Source organism: Rana temporaria, chromosome 11 (assembly GCF_905171775.1).
Source record: "Rana temporaria chromosome 11, aRanTem1.1, whole genome shotgun sequence".
Taxonomy (NCBI): Eukaryota; Metazoa; Chordata; class Amphibia; order Anura; family Ranidae; genus Rana; species Rana temporaria.
Window position 1 is genome coordinate 154,252,669 of NC_053499.1, and position 18,268 is coordinate 154,270,936.

Below are 18,268 nucleotides of genomic sequence, written 5' to 3' on the forward strand. Positions count from 1 at the left end.
AGGAAGGAATGAAGAAAAGAAGGAAGGGAGAATGGAAGTAGGAAAGGACGGAAGGAGCAAAGGAAGGAGGAAAGGGCAGAAGGAAGGAAGAAGGAAAGGAATAAAGGAAGGAATGAAGAAAAGAAGGAAGGGAGAATGGAAGTAGGAAAGGACGGAAGGAGCAAAGGAAGGAGGAAAGGACGGAAGGAGCAAAGGAAGGAGGAAAGGGCGGAAGGAAGGAAGAAATAAAGGTTGGTTAATATTGTCAAGGATGCTAGGGGTCGCCCTACTGAACAAACCATTGGAAAATGTACCTTGACCTTTCCAAAAAAATATAAAAATTACTGAAACAGGAAGGAGGAAATGAGCAGAGTAGGGAAGAAAGAAGGGAAGGAGATACAAAAGGAATTAGAACAGGAAGGAAGACAGGAGGGAGGGAAGGAAGGGAGAAAATATCGTTAAAGCCAAAAAACAATATAAATGGGAATTTGGTTGTCTTGCCACCTAATGAAAAGAAATCGGAACATTTCTGGTGACAGGGTCCCCTTACTACACATTGCTCCATAATATGTTGGCGCTTTATTAGTAATAGATACTGATAATTAATTTTGTTTTTGTTTGTTTAGCACTGTCCTGTAAGCCATTCAGTGAACAACTTTACACTTTATTCATTTGTCACTTTTTTTTTTCTTTTAGGACCAGTTAAAGTGCTGCCTATGGCTCCTTCCATCTACTAGAACTGAATTCAGTGGTCCAGGTGAGTGCGCAGCACCATTATACTAATGTAATTGTATTTATTTATTATTATTTTTAATGTTATTATTATATTTATGATTAAAAAGAGGAATTTCTGCTTTAAGGTCTCCTCCCTCCTCCTCTGCCTATTTTGGCATGGCGCATTGATAAGGGGGTGGCTCCCCTGCACCCCTAATGGAGCGGCCGCCACTGGATTGTTGGTAATAAGAGGACATGTGACTCTCTCCCCTTCCTCCTACATTGCAGTGTATGGTGCTTGAGCAACCAATTGCCGCCTATGTAAGAGCAGGGAGGCGGTCCTTTTCTCTGTGTAAGTTCCAAAATTGAGCATACACATGACCTCTTAGTATTGCCTTTGTAGGCAAGGAAGGCAGTGGGGAAAGGTTGGCATCAACAGGAGGGGGGACAGGTTATCCAGAGGATGTGTCACCTGGTCCTGTGTAGGGCGCCAGTAAAGAGAACCTGTCATTTTGCCCTGCATGCCAATGTACGGGTTTATTTTAAAAAACTTCCTATTGATTCATGTTTCTTAGAAAGAGCTAAAGCCTGAAACCCAGTGACTGTAAATCAGGCTTTTCCCCACCCATTAATACTATTAAGATGCGTCTCCCATCTCTCCCGCAGTATGAATGTTGGCCTCCTCCCGGCACCCAGACAAACTGAACTGAATCCGTGATTCTGCAGATGTACGCAACTGGGTGAGTTAAATATGTTACCACTGAAGGTGGTTTATTCTTCGATGTATGGAAATAAGTATTGATTTGTTTTAGTTCTAAGGTAAAAATGCTTCTTAAAAATTGTGAATTGATTCGCTGGAGGCAGGAGGCTTCATTTTCTTCAGGCGCTTTTCATATTCCGGGCACCAAGTGGTGGTCATGTGATCTGTTACAGCTGGCCAGTTGATGACAGGTCACCTGACTGATTACATTCACCAATTTTGCAGCAGATCATGTGACCTGTAAAAAAAGGGGGAATGGGAGATCGTGTACCACATAAGTGCTGGTAAGCATAGGCGTGTGCGCAACCAGGTGTGCCGAATGTGCCTGGGCACACCCTAATCACCTAGTGTGCATTAGCATTATTGCTCTGTGTAGCAGCGGGGAGATGGGAAACATCGATGAAGCTGACTGATGGTCTGATGTGCCTACACACCATCGGTTTAAAAAACAATTGTGTCAGAATGCAGTGACGTAAAACACATGACGTGCTGAAAAAAAACGAAGTTCAATGCTTCCAAGCATGCGTCAACTTGATTCTGAGCATGCGCGGCATTTTGACCGATGCTTTTGCATACTAACGATCGGTTTTGACCCATCGGTTAGGCGTCCATCGGTTCAATTTTAAAGCAAGTTCTCTTTTTTTGACCGAAGGATAACTGACCGATGGGGCCCACACACGATCGGTTTTGACCAATGAAACGGTCCTTCAGTCCGTTTTCATCGGTTTTGACCGATCGTGTGTACCCGGCCTAAGGCTCCCTGGCCAATCGAGTCTCAGGACCTGCTTCCCGATTGGCCTTGGAGGAGAATCAGGAAAACAATAGCAAATATTAATTCGCTATTGTCACACAACTGGGTGAGCTCGGGGCGCAGTGCTCTGCGCCCCGAGCCCACCCTTTTTTTAAGCTAATTAGAGCATCTGGCTCTAATCACATGCTTAAAAAAACACACACACCCCATTGGAATCCATGTGTCCGGCGCCCTGCATGTAGATTAGGAGCTGGGCGCATTGATTGGGGGGGCAGCATATTAATTACTGAACCCCCCCCCCCAAAAAAAATCAAGCATCATTTGATGACAAACATGACGCAATACAGTCATTCCTTTTCTACATCTTGTGCCGAAGATTGGCAGTTGATGCCGTACATTGACATGGACGGATATCAGTGTGTGTTCTCATCTCTTAATGTTTCGGTTGGTGCATTTTTGTGCTATTACATTATCTTAAATAATCATTAGCGCCCGCGCTTCTTTGGAGAAATATTTATTTATTTATTTATTTATTATATTGCAGTTGTTTAGCCTATTCAGCTGTTTTCCTAAGAAAACATCTCAATGATACTTTATTTCCTGGCTAATCCCCTTCAGCATGAAATCCTTCTTTCAGCTCTCAGCATCTTCATCCATTGCTGGCACCTTCGCTTATCCATCTGTCTACACTTCAGCTTGTAGAAGACGCTGCAGCTGGAGCCATCCTGTACACCTCAATACACACCTCTCCAGGAAATCTTTTGTGGGGGGGAAAAAGCCTTTGGCGTTATTTTCCTCCTTTTCCTGCTAAGCGTCTGTATTGGTGGGCAGCAGGGTGGCTCAGCGGGGGGCAAGGCATCGCTGTGGGTCTTGCATCGGTTGCAGCTACATTAATTACATGGATGGAGTCGGCGGGGGTTGATGAACTACAAATTAGAGACTGTTGGCTTTGCAAAATTTACTTCTTTGCCGTGAGTCAATGTGCGTTACGTTGTGCTTTAACATTCATTGCTTTAAAGTGGAAAATTCTAAATGAATAGATTGACAACTCATCCTTACATGCCTTAAAATTGCACGACCATTTTCTTTTTGTATCGCAATGCAGTACCATGGGTTGCCACACAGCGCAGTGTGCTTCAATGCAGGTGTATTGCATTAGTACAGGGGGTCTCCAAACTTTCGACACAAATGGCCAGTTTACTGTTCTTCAGAGTTTCCTCAGAGGAGATGGTCCTGCGACCAGCTCCTCAGAAAATCCATCCAGGCCCTCGCTGAGGTCTCCAGAATAGCTACACAGTCAGTGGCGGCTGGTATTTTTTTGGGGGAGGCAAACGACTAATCCCCCCGCTCAGTCGGGTCACCCGCAGCCCCCCACCCCCCCTGTGTCTCATGCAGTTGGTCGGTCATCCAGCGCTGCACTTACCCCATCAAGTTTGTGGGCGGGCAGCGCTCCTACGGGCGATGGGCGGCCTCTTCTCCCTCCTCCTCCTCCTAGGCATCCTATAGGATCGCCTGTCCTTTCAGTCAATTGGGTGATGGGTCTCAGGACCCGCTTCCTGATTGGCCGGGAGGAGGATCAATATTCATTGGCCATTGTCACACAACTGGGTGGGCTCGGATCGCAGTGCTCTGTTCCCCTGAGCCCACCCTTTTTTGAAGACTATTAGAGACTGTGGCTCTAATCACGCGCCTCCCAATTGGAATCCATGCGTGGGGGGGTGGCGCCCTTGCGTCCCTAATAGACGTGCCTGTGTTTCGTCATATTTGGCGACCTGTCAGAATTGGTAACGGAAGTGACGTTCGGTTGCCGCCATCTTGCTACACCCCGCACTCCTCCATAGTAAGGATACTCTGAGAAGGGGGAAAGCGGACATCTTGTTACACCCACCGGAGATTTCAATTTTACACTTATTTTTAACAGGAAAGTGAGTTTACATGGTGAAATACAGGACTTAGAAGTCCATCTGACTGGTTACATATTGAATTTTAAAAGCAGCCAACTTCTGTCAGATTAGCAAACCTGTGTGATGATCAGGCTCGCCGCTGCTTTTAAAATTCAACATCATAACAGTCAGACGGAGTTCTAAGTCCTGGATTTCAGTATATAAACTCACTTTACTGCTAAAAAAGTGTAAAATGCAAAACTCCGGTGGGTGTAACAAGATGTCCGCTTTCTCCTTCTCAGTGTATCCTTACTATGGAGGAGTGTGGGGTGTAGCAAGATGGCGGCGACAGAACGTCACTTCCGTTACCAATTCTGATGGGTTGCCATATCTGACGAAACACCTGCCACTGTACACAGTCCATGGGCTGCTGAGGGGCTTTGGAACCAGGGCCGATCCTAGGCAGGGTGCACAGGGTGCATTGCACCCAGGCGCCTGCAGAGGTGGGGGCGCCGAGCATCTAACAGAAGCCCTCTCTGTGTCCATCACAGAGGCCCTTCTCCAGGTCCCAATAAAATACTCTACTTCTCTTCCTGTATTTTGTTTATTGTTAAGAGATCATGTAAGGATCCCAGGGTAATGAAGATTTCGTGGGGGAGCATCTCTGTGGTTGAGTTATTGCCATAGAAACAATTGTAAAGGGGAGGAGTTAGTAAAATGACGACGCCCATGTGGGGGCGCCAGAAATATTTCTGCACCCAGGCGCCTGTGAGCCTAGGATCCGCCCTGTTTGGAACCCTCTTGGGGAGAGAGAACCCAGCTCTCCAGTGCTTCAGACAATTTATCATCGTTCCAGCCCCCTACTGGGCACTCCTCTCCAAGGAACGGCTGGAGCATGATAAATATTTAAGCTGGCTATTTGAAAAGTGATTAAGGAAGGTGAAGATCCAACTTAAATGTACTTGTCAGGGAGAATGCACAGGTTCACTTTAAGAGGGAAGGGTTACCACAAAGCGGCATTCATTTCACGGTGGACAAGCCCTTTAAAACATTTTTTTTTTTGTTCCTTAAGCACTCCGCTCTTACAGACAATTACCTCCTACCTGACACGCGGTTAATCTCAAAGCAGCAAACTCATTACGTGCTCGGTTCAGGCGTCTCCCTCTAAGTTAACACGTCCGCTAAACGCTGTCAGTTCCGCCGAGACGTTTCAGTTAGGCTTGAAATCTGGATGAAGAGAGGCGCACGAACGACCGCGATCAAACGCCGCAGGAGGGAAGACGTATAGATATATATATTTATCTATACGTCGACCCTCAGCCGTCCGGGACTGAGAGTCGGCGGGTTGGAAATCGCAGCGAGGGAATTTTAATGCTGTCACATCACAGAAATGTCACCCCCGCTAAAGAGATTCCACCGCTGCTGCTTCGCCCTGATAGCATTATGCGTTGCAAGAAATTAATTTTTGCATAGTGCACAATTCACGGGGGCCGATGACCACCTTGTTTAAAAACTGCTTACCTCCCCAGTCTGCGGATTTCCTGAGTCCGTCTCTTTTTTTGTACTTTTGATTTTTTGCCGGGTTTTTATACCGCAGTCAGATTTGAATTTGCTATTTTATTCTCACCTCCTTAGTAAAAAAAAAAAAAAAAAAATCCTTTTATCACACAATGGGTAATTTATATCCATTACAACCCTTTCAATCGCATTCAGCGGGCCTGTCAGTGCCTTTGGCACAGTAATGATTAATGCGATCTAATAATAGGCTGCCATTATAATACCTTAGTAAAACATGTACCAACATCCCATTCACATCCACCAAATTCATAGCTTCCTATAACATTTGCGTTGAAAGACAGGATTACTGTTTTGCAGGGCCCGCTACCCCCTTCCGTCGCTGCGTTAACAAATTAAATTTACCCTCGCCGCTACTTGCGCGAGGCTTATGAGAGTCTTTCTCAGGGTTAAAGGGGATTTTCCATGTTACCTGATGTGAACCTCGAAATAATTGAAAGATAACATTGTTGCAGGTGTTGACTGAGGGGGGGGGGAAGGGGGCGAGGGGGTTAAATGTCACAAAAAAAGGTCAAACAGAAAATAGACATTTGATAGCAAAGATCATTTAAAATAAAGAACCAAAGGAGTGAACTGCTAAGGGTTTCGTTGGATTTGCTGCTAAGTCATTCATAGATCCAGCAAGGGCCCCAGAAACCTGGTAAAGAGGCCTGGTAGGGGATTCATAGACCCGATAAAGGGTTTAGAAGTCCTGGTATGGGGACAGTAGACTTAGTACTGGAACCATAGACCTGCTAAAGAGTTCATAGACCTGGAAAGGGTCCATAGACCTCGTAAGAGGTCTAAAGACTAACAGGTTCATAGACTTGGTAAGGTGACTATAGACCTGTTAAGGGCTAAAAAAAAAAGTCCTGGTATGGGGACAGTAGACTTGGTACAGGTACCATAAACCAGGATAAGGGACCATAGACCTTGTAAGAGGTCTAAAGACCTGGTTACAGGTTCATAGACTTGGTGAGGTGACCATAGACCTGGTAAGGGATAACAAGTCCTGGTATGGGGACAGTAGATTTGGTACAAAAACCATAGACCTGCTAAAGTGTTCATAGACCTGGAAAGGATCCATAGACCTGGTAAGAGGTCTAAAAACCGGGTAACAGGTTCATAGACTTGGTGAGGTGACCATAGACCTGGTAAGGGATAAAAAGTCCTGGTATAGGGACAGTAGATTTGGTACAGGAACCATAGACCTGATAAAATGTTCATAAACCTGGAAAGGGTCCATAGACCTGGTAAGAGGTCTAAAGAACTGGTAATGGGTTCACAGACCTGGTAAGGTGACTATAGACCTGGTAAGGGTTAAAACATTCTAGTGTGAGTAGACTTAGTACAGGAACTAAACTTCTAAGTGATGCCTTTTCTAAAGGGGTCCATAGACTTGCTAAAGGGTTCATAGGCCTGGTAAGGTGAACATAGATCTAATAAAGGAATTATAGACCTGGTAACGGGACTATAGACCTGCTAAGGGGTTCAAAGACCTGGTAAGGGATAAAAAGTCCTGGTATGGGGACAGTAGATTTGATACAGGAACCATAGACCTGTTAAAGTGTTCATAGACCTGGAAAGGGTCCATAGACCTGGTAAGAGGTCTAAAGACTTGGTAATGGGTTCACAGACTTGGTTAGGTGACTATAGACCGAGTAAGGGATAAAAAGTCCTGGTATGGGGACAGTAGATTTGGTACAGGAACCATAGACCTGCAAAAGTGTTCATAGACCTGGAAAGGGTCAATAGACCTGGTAAGTTGACGATAGACCTGGTAAGAGTTAAATCATTCTGGTATGGGAACAGTAGACTTAGTACAGGAACTGAACTTCTAAGAGATGCCTTGGATTTTCTAAAGGGGCCCATAGACTTGCTAAAGTGTTCATAGACCTGTTATGGTGACCATAGATCTAATAAAGAAATTATAGACCTGGTAAGGAGACCATAGACCTGCTAAGGGGTTCAAAGACCTGGTAAGGGGTCCATAAACCTGCTAAGGGGGCCATAGACCTAGTAAGGGGACCATACATTTGATAAGAGGCCATTACTCCTGGTACAGGGAACATATATTTGGTACGGAAACTGTAAACCTTGTATGGGAACCATAGAACTGGTAAGGGGAACATAGACCTGGTGAGGGAACCATAGTTCTGGTAAGGGAAACATACACCTTGTAAGGGGACCATTGTCCTTATACAGGGAACAATGACTAGATTAAGCATTCATAAACTTAGTAAGAGGAACATAGACCAAGAACCAGAACAATAGACCTGATAAGAGGACCAAAATCATGGTAAGGGAAACATAGACCTGAGGAGAGAACCATAAACCTGGTAAGGAGACTATAGACCTTGTAAGGGAACCATAGACTTAGTAATAGGACCATAAACTTATTAAGGGAACCATAGGTCTGGCAAGGGGACAATAGACTTGGTAAAGGGTCCGTAGACCTAGTAAGAGACTATAGACTTGGTAAGAGGATCGTGGTAATAGGTCCATAGATCTGCTGCTAAGTTGTCCATAGATCTGGTATAAGGTCTTTGGATCTGGTAAGGGTTTTGGAAGACTCTTTACTGCTTTTGCTTTGAGTGGGAATCTGTTTAATTCAACCGATCCATCCAATGGATAGGTCAGTTTTCCCAGATCCCACCAAATATTTCCAATCTTGGTTTGAGCAAGATTCTGTGCTCTCTTTAATTTCAGCAGTTAGCACCAGTGCTCCCACTGTCAGACTAATTTGAAATGTCATCTAGTATGCCATGGATGATGGGTGTTTAATATAAAGAGTGATTACCTACAACACAGTTTTTTGCGTTTTTTTTTTTCCAGTTAATCTACACATAAAGTCTGTTTTACGTTATTTTTTCCCCCGTTGTCATTGGGAGTCCTATTTATCTTTCTATATTTTGTCTTCTTTTGCTTTGGAAGGTTGCAGGCTTGTTTTTTTACTAAAGAACCATCTTTCAGATGAAATAGTATTTACTAATTCCGGACTCTGCACATTTATATGAATATCTATTTCAGCCCCCTCTTCGGTTTATTATTTTTGAAGCGGCGGAGCTGAGACGATGATTCCTTGCATCCAGAGTCCATTTGTTCTGTGAAATCCATATTTATGTCCTGATTGAGCTGGTATCGAGCTTTCTGTCCTATATTAGTATGTTTTGTTTATGGTCTTCTATGCGCATATCAATTTATCTATTAACCTGGTGTATATATTTTATTATTTTTTGGCCTGCGCCATAAATAAAACTCGCATTGTCCGTGTACGGGGAAGTATATTGACATTGTCCGCACTTGATTAATCTCAAGGTGAATCTTCACATGCAGATGAAGTATAAAGGAAATACAAAGTACCTTCTGATGTTTTGTTAAAGGAAAAGTCCACTTTAACCACTTCAGCCCCGGAGGATTTGGCTGCCCAATGACCCGGGCCATTTTTTGCGAATTCGGCACTCCGTCGCTTTATCTATTTTTTTTGTTGGCTCAAACTTGTCTTGCAACACACACTGGGTCACACAAATGTTGTCGGAAATTCCGATCACCAAGAACGCGGTGACGTACAACACTACAACGAGCTGAGAAAAATGAAGTTCAATGATTCCGAGCATGCGTAGGAATTTTTGTGCGGCGGAATTGAATACACACGATCGGAATTTCCGTTGTCAGAAAAATTGAGAACCAGCTCTCAAACATTTGTTGTCGGAAATTCTGACAGTGAATGTCCGATGGAGCCTACACACGGTCGGAATATCCAACCAAAAGCTCACATCGAACATTTGTTGTCGAAAATTCCAATCGTGTGTACACGGCAACAGGCTACTAAGCTACGCCTCTGACACGTTTTCCCCTGCCAACTGAAGCATGTTAGGGGTGTGGCTTTGGAGGACTCCAAGGCTGAGGCCATGTACATTCTTCTTCACCTGTTGAGTTGGCGGTGCGTTATTCTCACATGCTTTGTGGATTAAGTATCTGACAGCCAGCACCCCCTCTAGCACTGTGGGACACCAGACTTGACTATTATAAAAATACCTTGAGCGGCACTATCAGTTGTTACATGGTATAGTGAGTATCCCCGATAGTCAGTGCTCTCTTCCACTGTCCAATGCTTCAGAAGCTAGGTGGGCCCTCAAGTCCTCCCGTACAGGTCTGGACTACTGAACATGCATTGTACTGGATGACACCAGAGAGCTGAGACTGGTTGGGTACCAAAGAGAAGAGGACTGGTTGCATGACGTAGAGGAAGCCTGTGGGAGCGAGGAATAAGGTAAGTATATCACCTCATTTATTATCCCTGGGCAACATTGGCGGGCAACCTTTGCAGTAGAGTTGGGGACCCACTGCAATAGTAAATGTTTTGGCCTCTTGACGTCACCAAATCCCTCACGTTCTTGGCTATTTATTGGCAAAACGGCAAGAGCAAGACCCTTGAAAGATTTTGTGCGACATTGTACAGGTGCCCAACTCACACAATATCCCCCCCCCCCCCCCCCCTGAGATCTGTGGCTGTATTTCTGGATAGTTCGGGCCATCCCATCCTCAGCTATTCCATGTAATAAAAGTTTTGGGTATGAATCAGTTAATGGGATCTGGCTTCTGCCAATAGCACTTAGAGTCCTGCAAATGTCGCCAAAGCATTTTGAATCCTCTGCAGACCTCTATCCAAAAACTCCTGCCAAATATAGGATGAGATTTATCGATGTCAGCTGAGAAGTTACAGTCCTTCTGGGACCGTGCCACCCCACCCTGGGGGATACCCTCTAAACCATGATAGATGTGAATGCTGCTTAATGGACATTTAAATGAATGCCACTTGGAAGGCTAATGGCAGACACACTTTGGTGGATCACCTCCCCTTGTGTGCCGGTGACACAGCTGCCATCTCACAGTTATCAATTTTGAACCCTGTGCACTGAAAGTAACCCTCCCAAGACACATTCAGTAAGTGCCTGAAATAGTAACTGTATGTGCTGCTCCACAGCAGCAGCCAAAACTTCCAGATTACCTTTCTCTCAATTCTAAATAATGTAGCGGTTTGTGGTGCTGTTTCCCCCCTTACAGCCAGGAAAACTGCATTTTCCACACACTGGCTCAATAAACAGGTTACAGGTTTTGGTTTTTGGTGTCTCATTAGGAATTGTAAACTTGAATAGGGACGGGAGCATGGGATATCCCAGAAACTGTACAAAAATACTGAGGACTGCTAAGACTCTGGATGCTCCAAAACAGATTGCAAGCTGTATTGCACAGCTGTAGGTTGCAGTATCCTATAGCTCATTTGCACTGCACCTGGCAAGTTCAGTCACTGAGAGTTGGTGTGACCAGAGGTGGCTCTTTAATTAGGCAAATTAGGCAGTCTCCTAAGGCCTTGTGGCCACCTAACTTACCCAATGCATTACCCCAGTTTTGAGGGACAGTGGACCCTCACACTGCTGTGCTTAAGCAGCGTTAAGAGCCCTGACTTAGCGGGGCCGCCAGCATCCCTAACAACCAGTGAATATCGGTGACACTACCCCTTGTGACGTCAATGACCCAGCATGACCTCAGTCAATGATGTCACAAGGGGGCGGGTTCACCAGGTGACATCACCGAGTGGCCCTCCGCCCCTTAGTTATTAAAGAGCAGGATCTGGGGGCCGCCTTGTTAAAGAGGGCTTCCAGATTTCGATAAGCCCCCTGCCCGCAGACCCCCACAACCACTGGCCAGGGTTGTGAGCAAGAGGCTCTTGTCCTTGAATTATTTATCCCATCATGGGCGTGAGTAAGGCCTCATGTCAAGTTTTGCCTAAGGCCTCACAAAGCCTAGAGCCGCCTCTGGGCGTGACAGTGGCTGTCTTCTACTGCTATTGGCTGCACCTGGTCCTGACCTCTGGAAAATTGGATTCCACAGTTACTTCTCCCTTAAAAATAGCTGAATTAAGTACTCAGTAACACATGTGAATGTTCCTGACCACAGATCTCCTGCCTCCACCCAGACTCTGACCCAGGCTTCTTCTCTCTTAAGTAGCCCCCCCCCCCCCCCCAGCTGGGCCCAGATGGGACTTTGACATCTTAAAAAAGTCTCCTCTGACTTCTGCTTTGTCTCTCTCTCCTCCAGAGGCAGAATCCCCAGTACATGGGTCACCTCCAGATGGCTGGGCCCTGGATTTTGCTTTCCAGACTGCCAGGCTTTAGAGTATTTTTGGGTTGCTTCCCCACATTCTCTGCCTGCCTGCCCAGGGATTGGTGGCATAAATATTAGGACAGCAGCCTCTGATCTCCCCCCAATCTACTATGTTCTGGAACCCACCAGTGAGCTCCAGAATCAGAGGGAGGTAACATAGCCACAGCCTGTGAAGCAAACAATTAACCCCTGAAATAAACCAACTAAATATATCTATTAACAAGCAAACTAGGAGGGTGCTACAATAGTGTTGATGAACCCAATCCATTCAGTGCCAATCCAAGGTAAATGAGTTAGAAGGGATGGTGAGAACCCCTCATAATGGGCACTTCAGGTGTGTAGCTCTGGGAACGCAGAACAGGGGTGGTGGTAGCCCCTCATAATGGGCACAGTAGGTGTGTAGCTCTGGGAACGCAGAACAGGGGTGGTGGTAGCCCCTCATAATGGGCACAGTAGGTGTGTAGCTCTGGGAATGCAGAACAGGGGTGGTGGTAGCCCCTCATAATGGGCACAGTAGGTGTGCAGACCTGTAAACTCAACATAGAGGTCTCACCAATAGAGTTCTTGAAAGATAGAATAGACCGTCAGATGGTTTCACTCTCCAGCATCTACCAAACACTAAGATAGCATTGTTAAATGGGCTGACCCTTTAATGAGCACAAAAAAATGCAAACATTCAGATGGTTGTGGCCTGTTATAGATACTAAGTAATGTGCAACGTACACAAACAACTTGACACAATATGCAATCCTAGAGGAGCCCAACAGATGTTCCCAGTCATCAGACGCTAATATATCTATCATATTCTGTCTTAATCCCTAACTGCGCCCATTTGCAACCATAAAATGAGAATCATAGCTCACAAGGACATGAGTCTAATAGGGTCATGTGACTGAACAAAATGGCTTCCCTCAACTGCTCGGGATAATTGGACATTGTTGTCACTTCCCTTGTGTGTCTGCATTTGATCAAATTTGTTTATATATATATATAACTCCAGCCCTTATTTATTTTACTTGTTTGCCGGAGCCTAGCAGAGCCGAACGTCATTCGGAAATGCATGAAAAGGCCTGAGGACAGCTCAGCTGACCTCTGCAAATCTTGGGAACAAGGTCTCTCCGAGGTTTGCCAAGGTCAGCCGAGGTGTCCTTCGTCCGTTTTCAAAGGGCTCTCCGGCGCCCCCCCCCCCACCTCTGGCCACATGTGGTATTGCATGTCATTGAAGTCAATGCGGAACTAATTATTTTCGTTTTCATTGACTTCAATGGGGAAACTCGCTTTGATATGCGAGTACTTTGGATTACGAGCATTCTCCTGGAATGGATTATGATCCAAGGTTCCGCGGTACTATAGGTTCTTTGTAGATAAGAAAAAAATTGAGACTGCACTGCTAATACTGTATGTTAAAGACAGAAAATATGCAAAAAAAAAAAAAACAGGTGAACGTCAGCTTTAAGCGGGGAATGAATATTTTCTCCGTATCATTTTATTGCTGCTGTTGTCTTAAAATGCATGTTGATTACAGCTTTCACAAGGCTCTCGCTCTCCTTCAAATGACATATATAGGTCATCCTTCTTGATAAGAGCAAGACAGAATTGTAAATATTATGCATTGTCGTTATAGGATTAGAGCCTAACAACAATAACGTTCTACCTTTCAGGAAAAAGAGCGCAAAGCAAATTAGAAATGAGACGTAATTCTGTTTTCATTTCACCTGTCTCCCCATTCTTCATTTAAATAGTAATTAAATGCATTTTTTTTTCCTTCTTTTAGATTTTATTCATTTTGTTTTTCTTTGTACTAATTTTTCTGTGGAAATCAGCTGGCTCGCAATTGGCAAATCCTTTTTTTTTGTATTTTTTTTTTATTTTTCTCCTCGCGATTCGTACTTGAGGGTGAAAACACATTAGGCACTAGATGTTGTTTTGCTCTCTCAGGTAATGCTAAAACGTGATTCGGAATTCAGCAATCAACATAATTAATTATCTGTTTTGCATTCACTCAAAAACATCTTCTAAAATCAACAACAAATAAATGGTATCTCTTTGAAGTGACTTTAAAAAAAAAAAAAAACGAGGCGTCTGTTTGTTGCTCGCTCGCAAGATAGTTTGGATGAAACTGAAGATTCGGAGTCCTTCTGTCGTTAGTGAGGGGCGTCCGTTGGTAGGAGGCGTTACACAGATAAAATGGAACTTTCTAGAACTTTATCCTTTAGTCCCATACCATTATTTGTGCAGTTGGTAAAAGATTCTTCTAAGGAGCCTATGTAATTTAAAAGTATTTTGATGTGGGCCTCTCAATAACTTGTGAATTCATTTATTACTTGTTACAATATACAGCAATAGTATCTGTAACAGTCAGGGGTTAACACCGTTCACGATATTCCATTCCACCAACCCACAACAGCTTATCCGACAATCCACAATCCAGCAGACAGGACCCATTCCATTCCCCAGAATAAACGAGACAAGCTCTGTTCTCTGAGTCAAACGAATGAACACCTTTAATGGTACACTCAGCTTGTTATATACAGTTACAAGCATGTTACAGGGACAACGAAACACTCCACCCAAAACATCACACAATGGGCCCTTAACGAGTTCCCCCCTCAATCCACATCCCAGACAGACATTCGGGCACTGCATCTAGAGGAGTTAATTACTACAGCTGACAAGTCACATTCCACATCTATTATCAATAGACTTTCACACAATACAGTGTCATTAGCATCACACAATAAAAGATCTTAGGAGCAGACCTAATTAACACAATGGACAACAGACAGTAATCACAGCAAGACACTTAAACATCCCATAATAGGCAGCCAGACTGGCTACCAAGCTCCAATTCACATGACCACAGTAGCAGACTTAGTTAGCATCTCAACAGTCTATGTTACACATTGAATAAGACATTCTTATTGACCTGTTGGGGGTCAGAATAAACAACCTGTAATAGTCCAAGATCCCGCATTACATGAATTATCATTAATGTCCCATCTCATGTAATCCGAAATATCAATGGTGTCATGGGGAACTGAGAGGCAGAAATTGCTCATTGCTCAAAGAACCCCTAGCGACCTCTGGAGGAACCCTAAGGTTCCACAGAATTCTGGTTGAGAAACCCTGGTATAACCATAGAGGTTTTGGTAAGAAGGGACTAAAGAAATCAAAAGAATGCTCCTTGGAGATAGTTAAAAAGATGGTTTCAGTGACAGTGGGAACTTATCTGTGGGGCGGAAATTGCTCATTGGAGCTCAAGGAACCCCTAGCAACCTCTGGAGGAACCCTAGTTGAGAAACTCTGGATTAGACTGTAACATTGTAAATGTTTAGCAAGTTACAAAGTGTGGGGCCACAGCAGGGGCAAGGGGGCACTGATTAGCCTCCAAAATATGTTTGAATTTTAAACAGTCTCTGCTTTACCTTACTGTAGGATAAACTAAATTTGGACCCTAATACTGCAACGTGGCACTTCAATCTCACAGTATTAAAAACTTGACATTGATCATTGGAAAAAGCTCATTTTGACGTGTCACTTAAATATCACATATTCTCCTTTCAGCAATAAAATCTTGGCAAATTCCAATCGTTTCCGTTTTGTACAAAACTAAAAAAAAAAAATTGATTTTGAAGCAGAGTCGTGTTTTTGAAATGTAGGATGGATTCTCCATGCCACACTTTTCTGAAAGCAGAAAATAAGCATCATCAAGGTGAAGTGATGGTGTACTTTCTCTGAAAATACATCACCAATATAATAGTAGTTGTAAACATTCAACTGGACTTGTTCTGTAATGTGGAAGACGTTTCATAACTTCTCCAAGTCTTTTCTTTAGTTCTAATGAGTGATAGGAATGTACCCCAGCATTTAAATCAATATACAGTGGAACCTCGGATTGCGAGTAACGCGGGTAACGAGCGTTTCGCAATATGAGGGCTGTATTTTAAAAAATCCTAACTCGGTTTGCGAGTGTTGTCTCCTGGTTTTGAGAAGCTGGCGAAAGTCTTCAAGATTACAGAACAAGTCCAGGTAAATGTGACCAACTACTACTAGATATACCATGCCCTGGATAAATGAAAACCTTCACAGATATGTTGGAAATTATTTTGGGGGTTTAAACCCTGAAACTGGTGTGGGAATATGAGAAAATGGCAAAGGAACTTCACAAAGCAACCTCTGAACATAAGAATGGCCCAACGTAAGAGAGGAGTTCTACAGGTCAAGACTACCTGTGTAGATATAAATGTTGGAGTATCTTTTTGGCACTCATGAGAACTGAAGAAGTGGTTTGGAGAAGCTACCCAAAGTCTTCAAGATTACAGAACAAGTGCAGTTGAATGTAAACACCTACTACTAGATATACCAGGACCTGGATATATATAAACCTTCACAGACATCGGAAATTATTTTGAGGGTTTATACTCTGAAACTGGTATGGGAATATGAGAAATAAAGAAAACTTCACAAAGCAAACTCTCAACAAAAGAGAGGCCCAACGTAAGAGGGGAGTTTTACAGGTCAAGACTACCTGTGTAGATATAAATGTTGGAGTATCTTTCTGGTGTGGGAATATGAGAAATGTCAAGAGAACTTCACAAATCAATCTCTCAACAAAAGAGAGGCCCAACGTAAGAGTGCAAGTTCTACAGGTCAAGACTACCTGTTTAGATATAAATGTTGGAGTATCTTCCTGGCACTCATGAGAACTGAAGAAGTGGTTTCGAGAAGCTACCGAAAGTCTTCAAGATTACAGAACAAGTCCAGTCAAATCTGACCAACTACTATTAGCTATACCATGCCCTGGATAAATGAGAACCTTCACAGATTTGTTGGAAATTATTTTGGGGGTTTAAACCCTGAAACCGGTGTGGGAATATGAGAAAATGGCAAGGGAACTTCACAAAGCAAGCTCTCAAGAAAAGAATGGCCCAACGTAAGAGGAGAGTTCATCTGGTCAAGACTACCTGTTTAGATATAAATGTTGGAGTATCTTCCTGGCACTCATGAGAACTGAATAAGTGGTTTTGAGAAGCTACTGAAAGTCTTCAAGATTACAGAACAAGTGCAGTTGAATGTGACCACCTACAGCTAGATATACCAGGACCTGGATAAATGAGAACCTTCACAGACATTAGAAATTATTTTGAGAGTTTAAACCCTGAAATTGGTATGGGAATATGAGAAAATGGCAAGAGAACTTCACAAAGCAAGCTCTCAACAAAAGAGAGGCCCAACGTAAGTTCTACAGGCCAAGATGTTGGGGTATCTTCTTGACACTCATGGGAACGGAGGAAGTGGTTTGAGAAGCTACCGAAAGTCTTCAAGATTATAGAACAAGTCCAATTGAACCTGACCAACTACTACTAGATATACCATGCCCTGGATAAACGAGAACCTTCACAGATATGTTGGAAATAATTTTGGGGGTTTAAACCCTGAAACCGGTGTGGGAATATGAGAAAACGGCAAGAAATCTTTACAAGCAAGGTCTCAAGAAAAAAGAGGCCCAAATGTAAGAGGGGAGTTCTACAGGCCAAGACTACCTGTTTAGATATAAATGTTGGAGTATCTTCCTGGCACTCATGAGATCTGAAGAAGTGGTTTTGAAAAGCTACTGAAAATCTTCAAGATTACAGAACAAGTGCAGTTGAATGTGACCACCTACCGCTAGATATACCAGGACCTGGATAAATGAGAACCTTCACAGACATTGGAAATTATTTTGAGAGTTTAAACCCTGAAATTGGTATGGGAATATGAGAAAATGGCAAGAGAACTTAACAAAGCAAGCTCTCAACAAAAGAGAGGCCCAACGTAAGTTCTACAGGCCAAGATGTTGGGGTATCTTCTTGACACTCATGAGAACTGATGAAGTGGTTTGCAAAAGCTACCAAGAGTTTTCAACATTGCACAACAAGTCCAGTTGAATGAATGTAACTAAATACTACTAGATACTACTGGATAAATGAAAGCCTGTGATCCAGCCCAGATAATTCATCCTACGTCTCAAAAACACGGCACCGTGACTGCCTCTGCGTGGATATGACCGAGACAATTGCAGTAAAATCAGCTCTGTATCTCTGTGCCATTCCACAGAACAGCGGTCTCTCTATTAGTAGAAAAGTGTTTTGTAACAGTATTTTCCCTACCTTTGTTTTCGAGATTTTCCCTGTGAAGTGCGAGTGTCGCGTTCTCAGATCTGCGCCGGGCCCTGTTTGTTTAATCTCTGGTCTTTCCTGAAAAGCTTCAGGCTCTTTAGGTCTTTACCGTTTAGCTAGAAAAATCTCAGCATGGAAAATAGCACTTTTTTCATTCCCTAATTGAAGCGCGTACATTAGCATTCAAAACAGTCTATGGGTGTAATGGAATCTGTAAATAAGAAAGCGGCTGAATTGTGAACCACTACAAACAGTGACGGGCCCCGTGACAGCGGCGGCTGGCTCTTATCGCATAATGCTT

General features: G+C 43.7%; 1 long non-coding RNA gene across 1 annotated transcript in view; it reads left to right on the forward strand.

The window, feature by feature from the left end:
* LOC120917900 overlaps positions 1 to 18,268 on the forward strand; it is a 221,844-nt gene that overhangs the window by 124,732 nt on the left and 78,844 nt on the right. Inside the window, exons 2-3 of the long non-coding RNA XR_005744245.1 lie at positions 676 to 736; positions 1,360 to 1,433. This is a non-coding gene — a long non-coding RNA (uncharacterized LOC120917900). The remainder of the gene's footprint in view (positions 1 to 675; positions 737 to 1,359; positions 1,434 to 18,268) is intronic.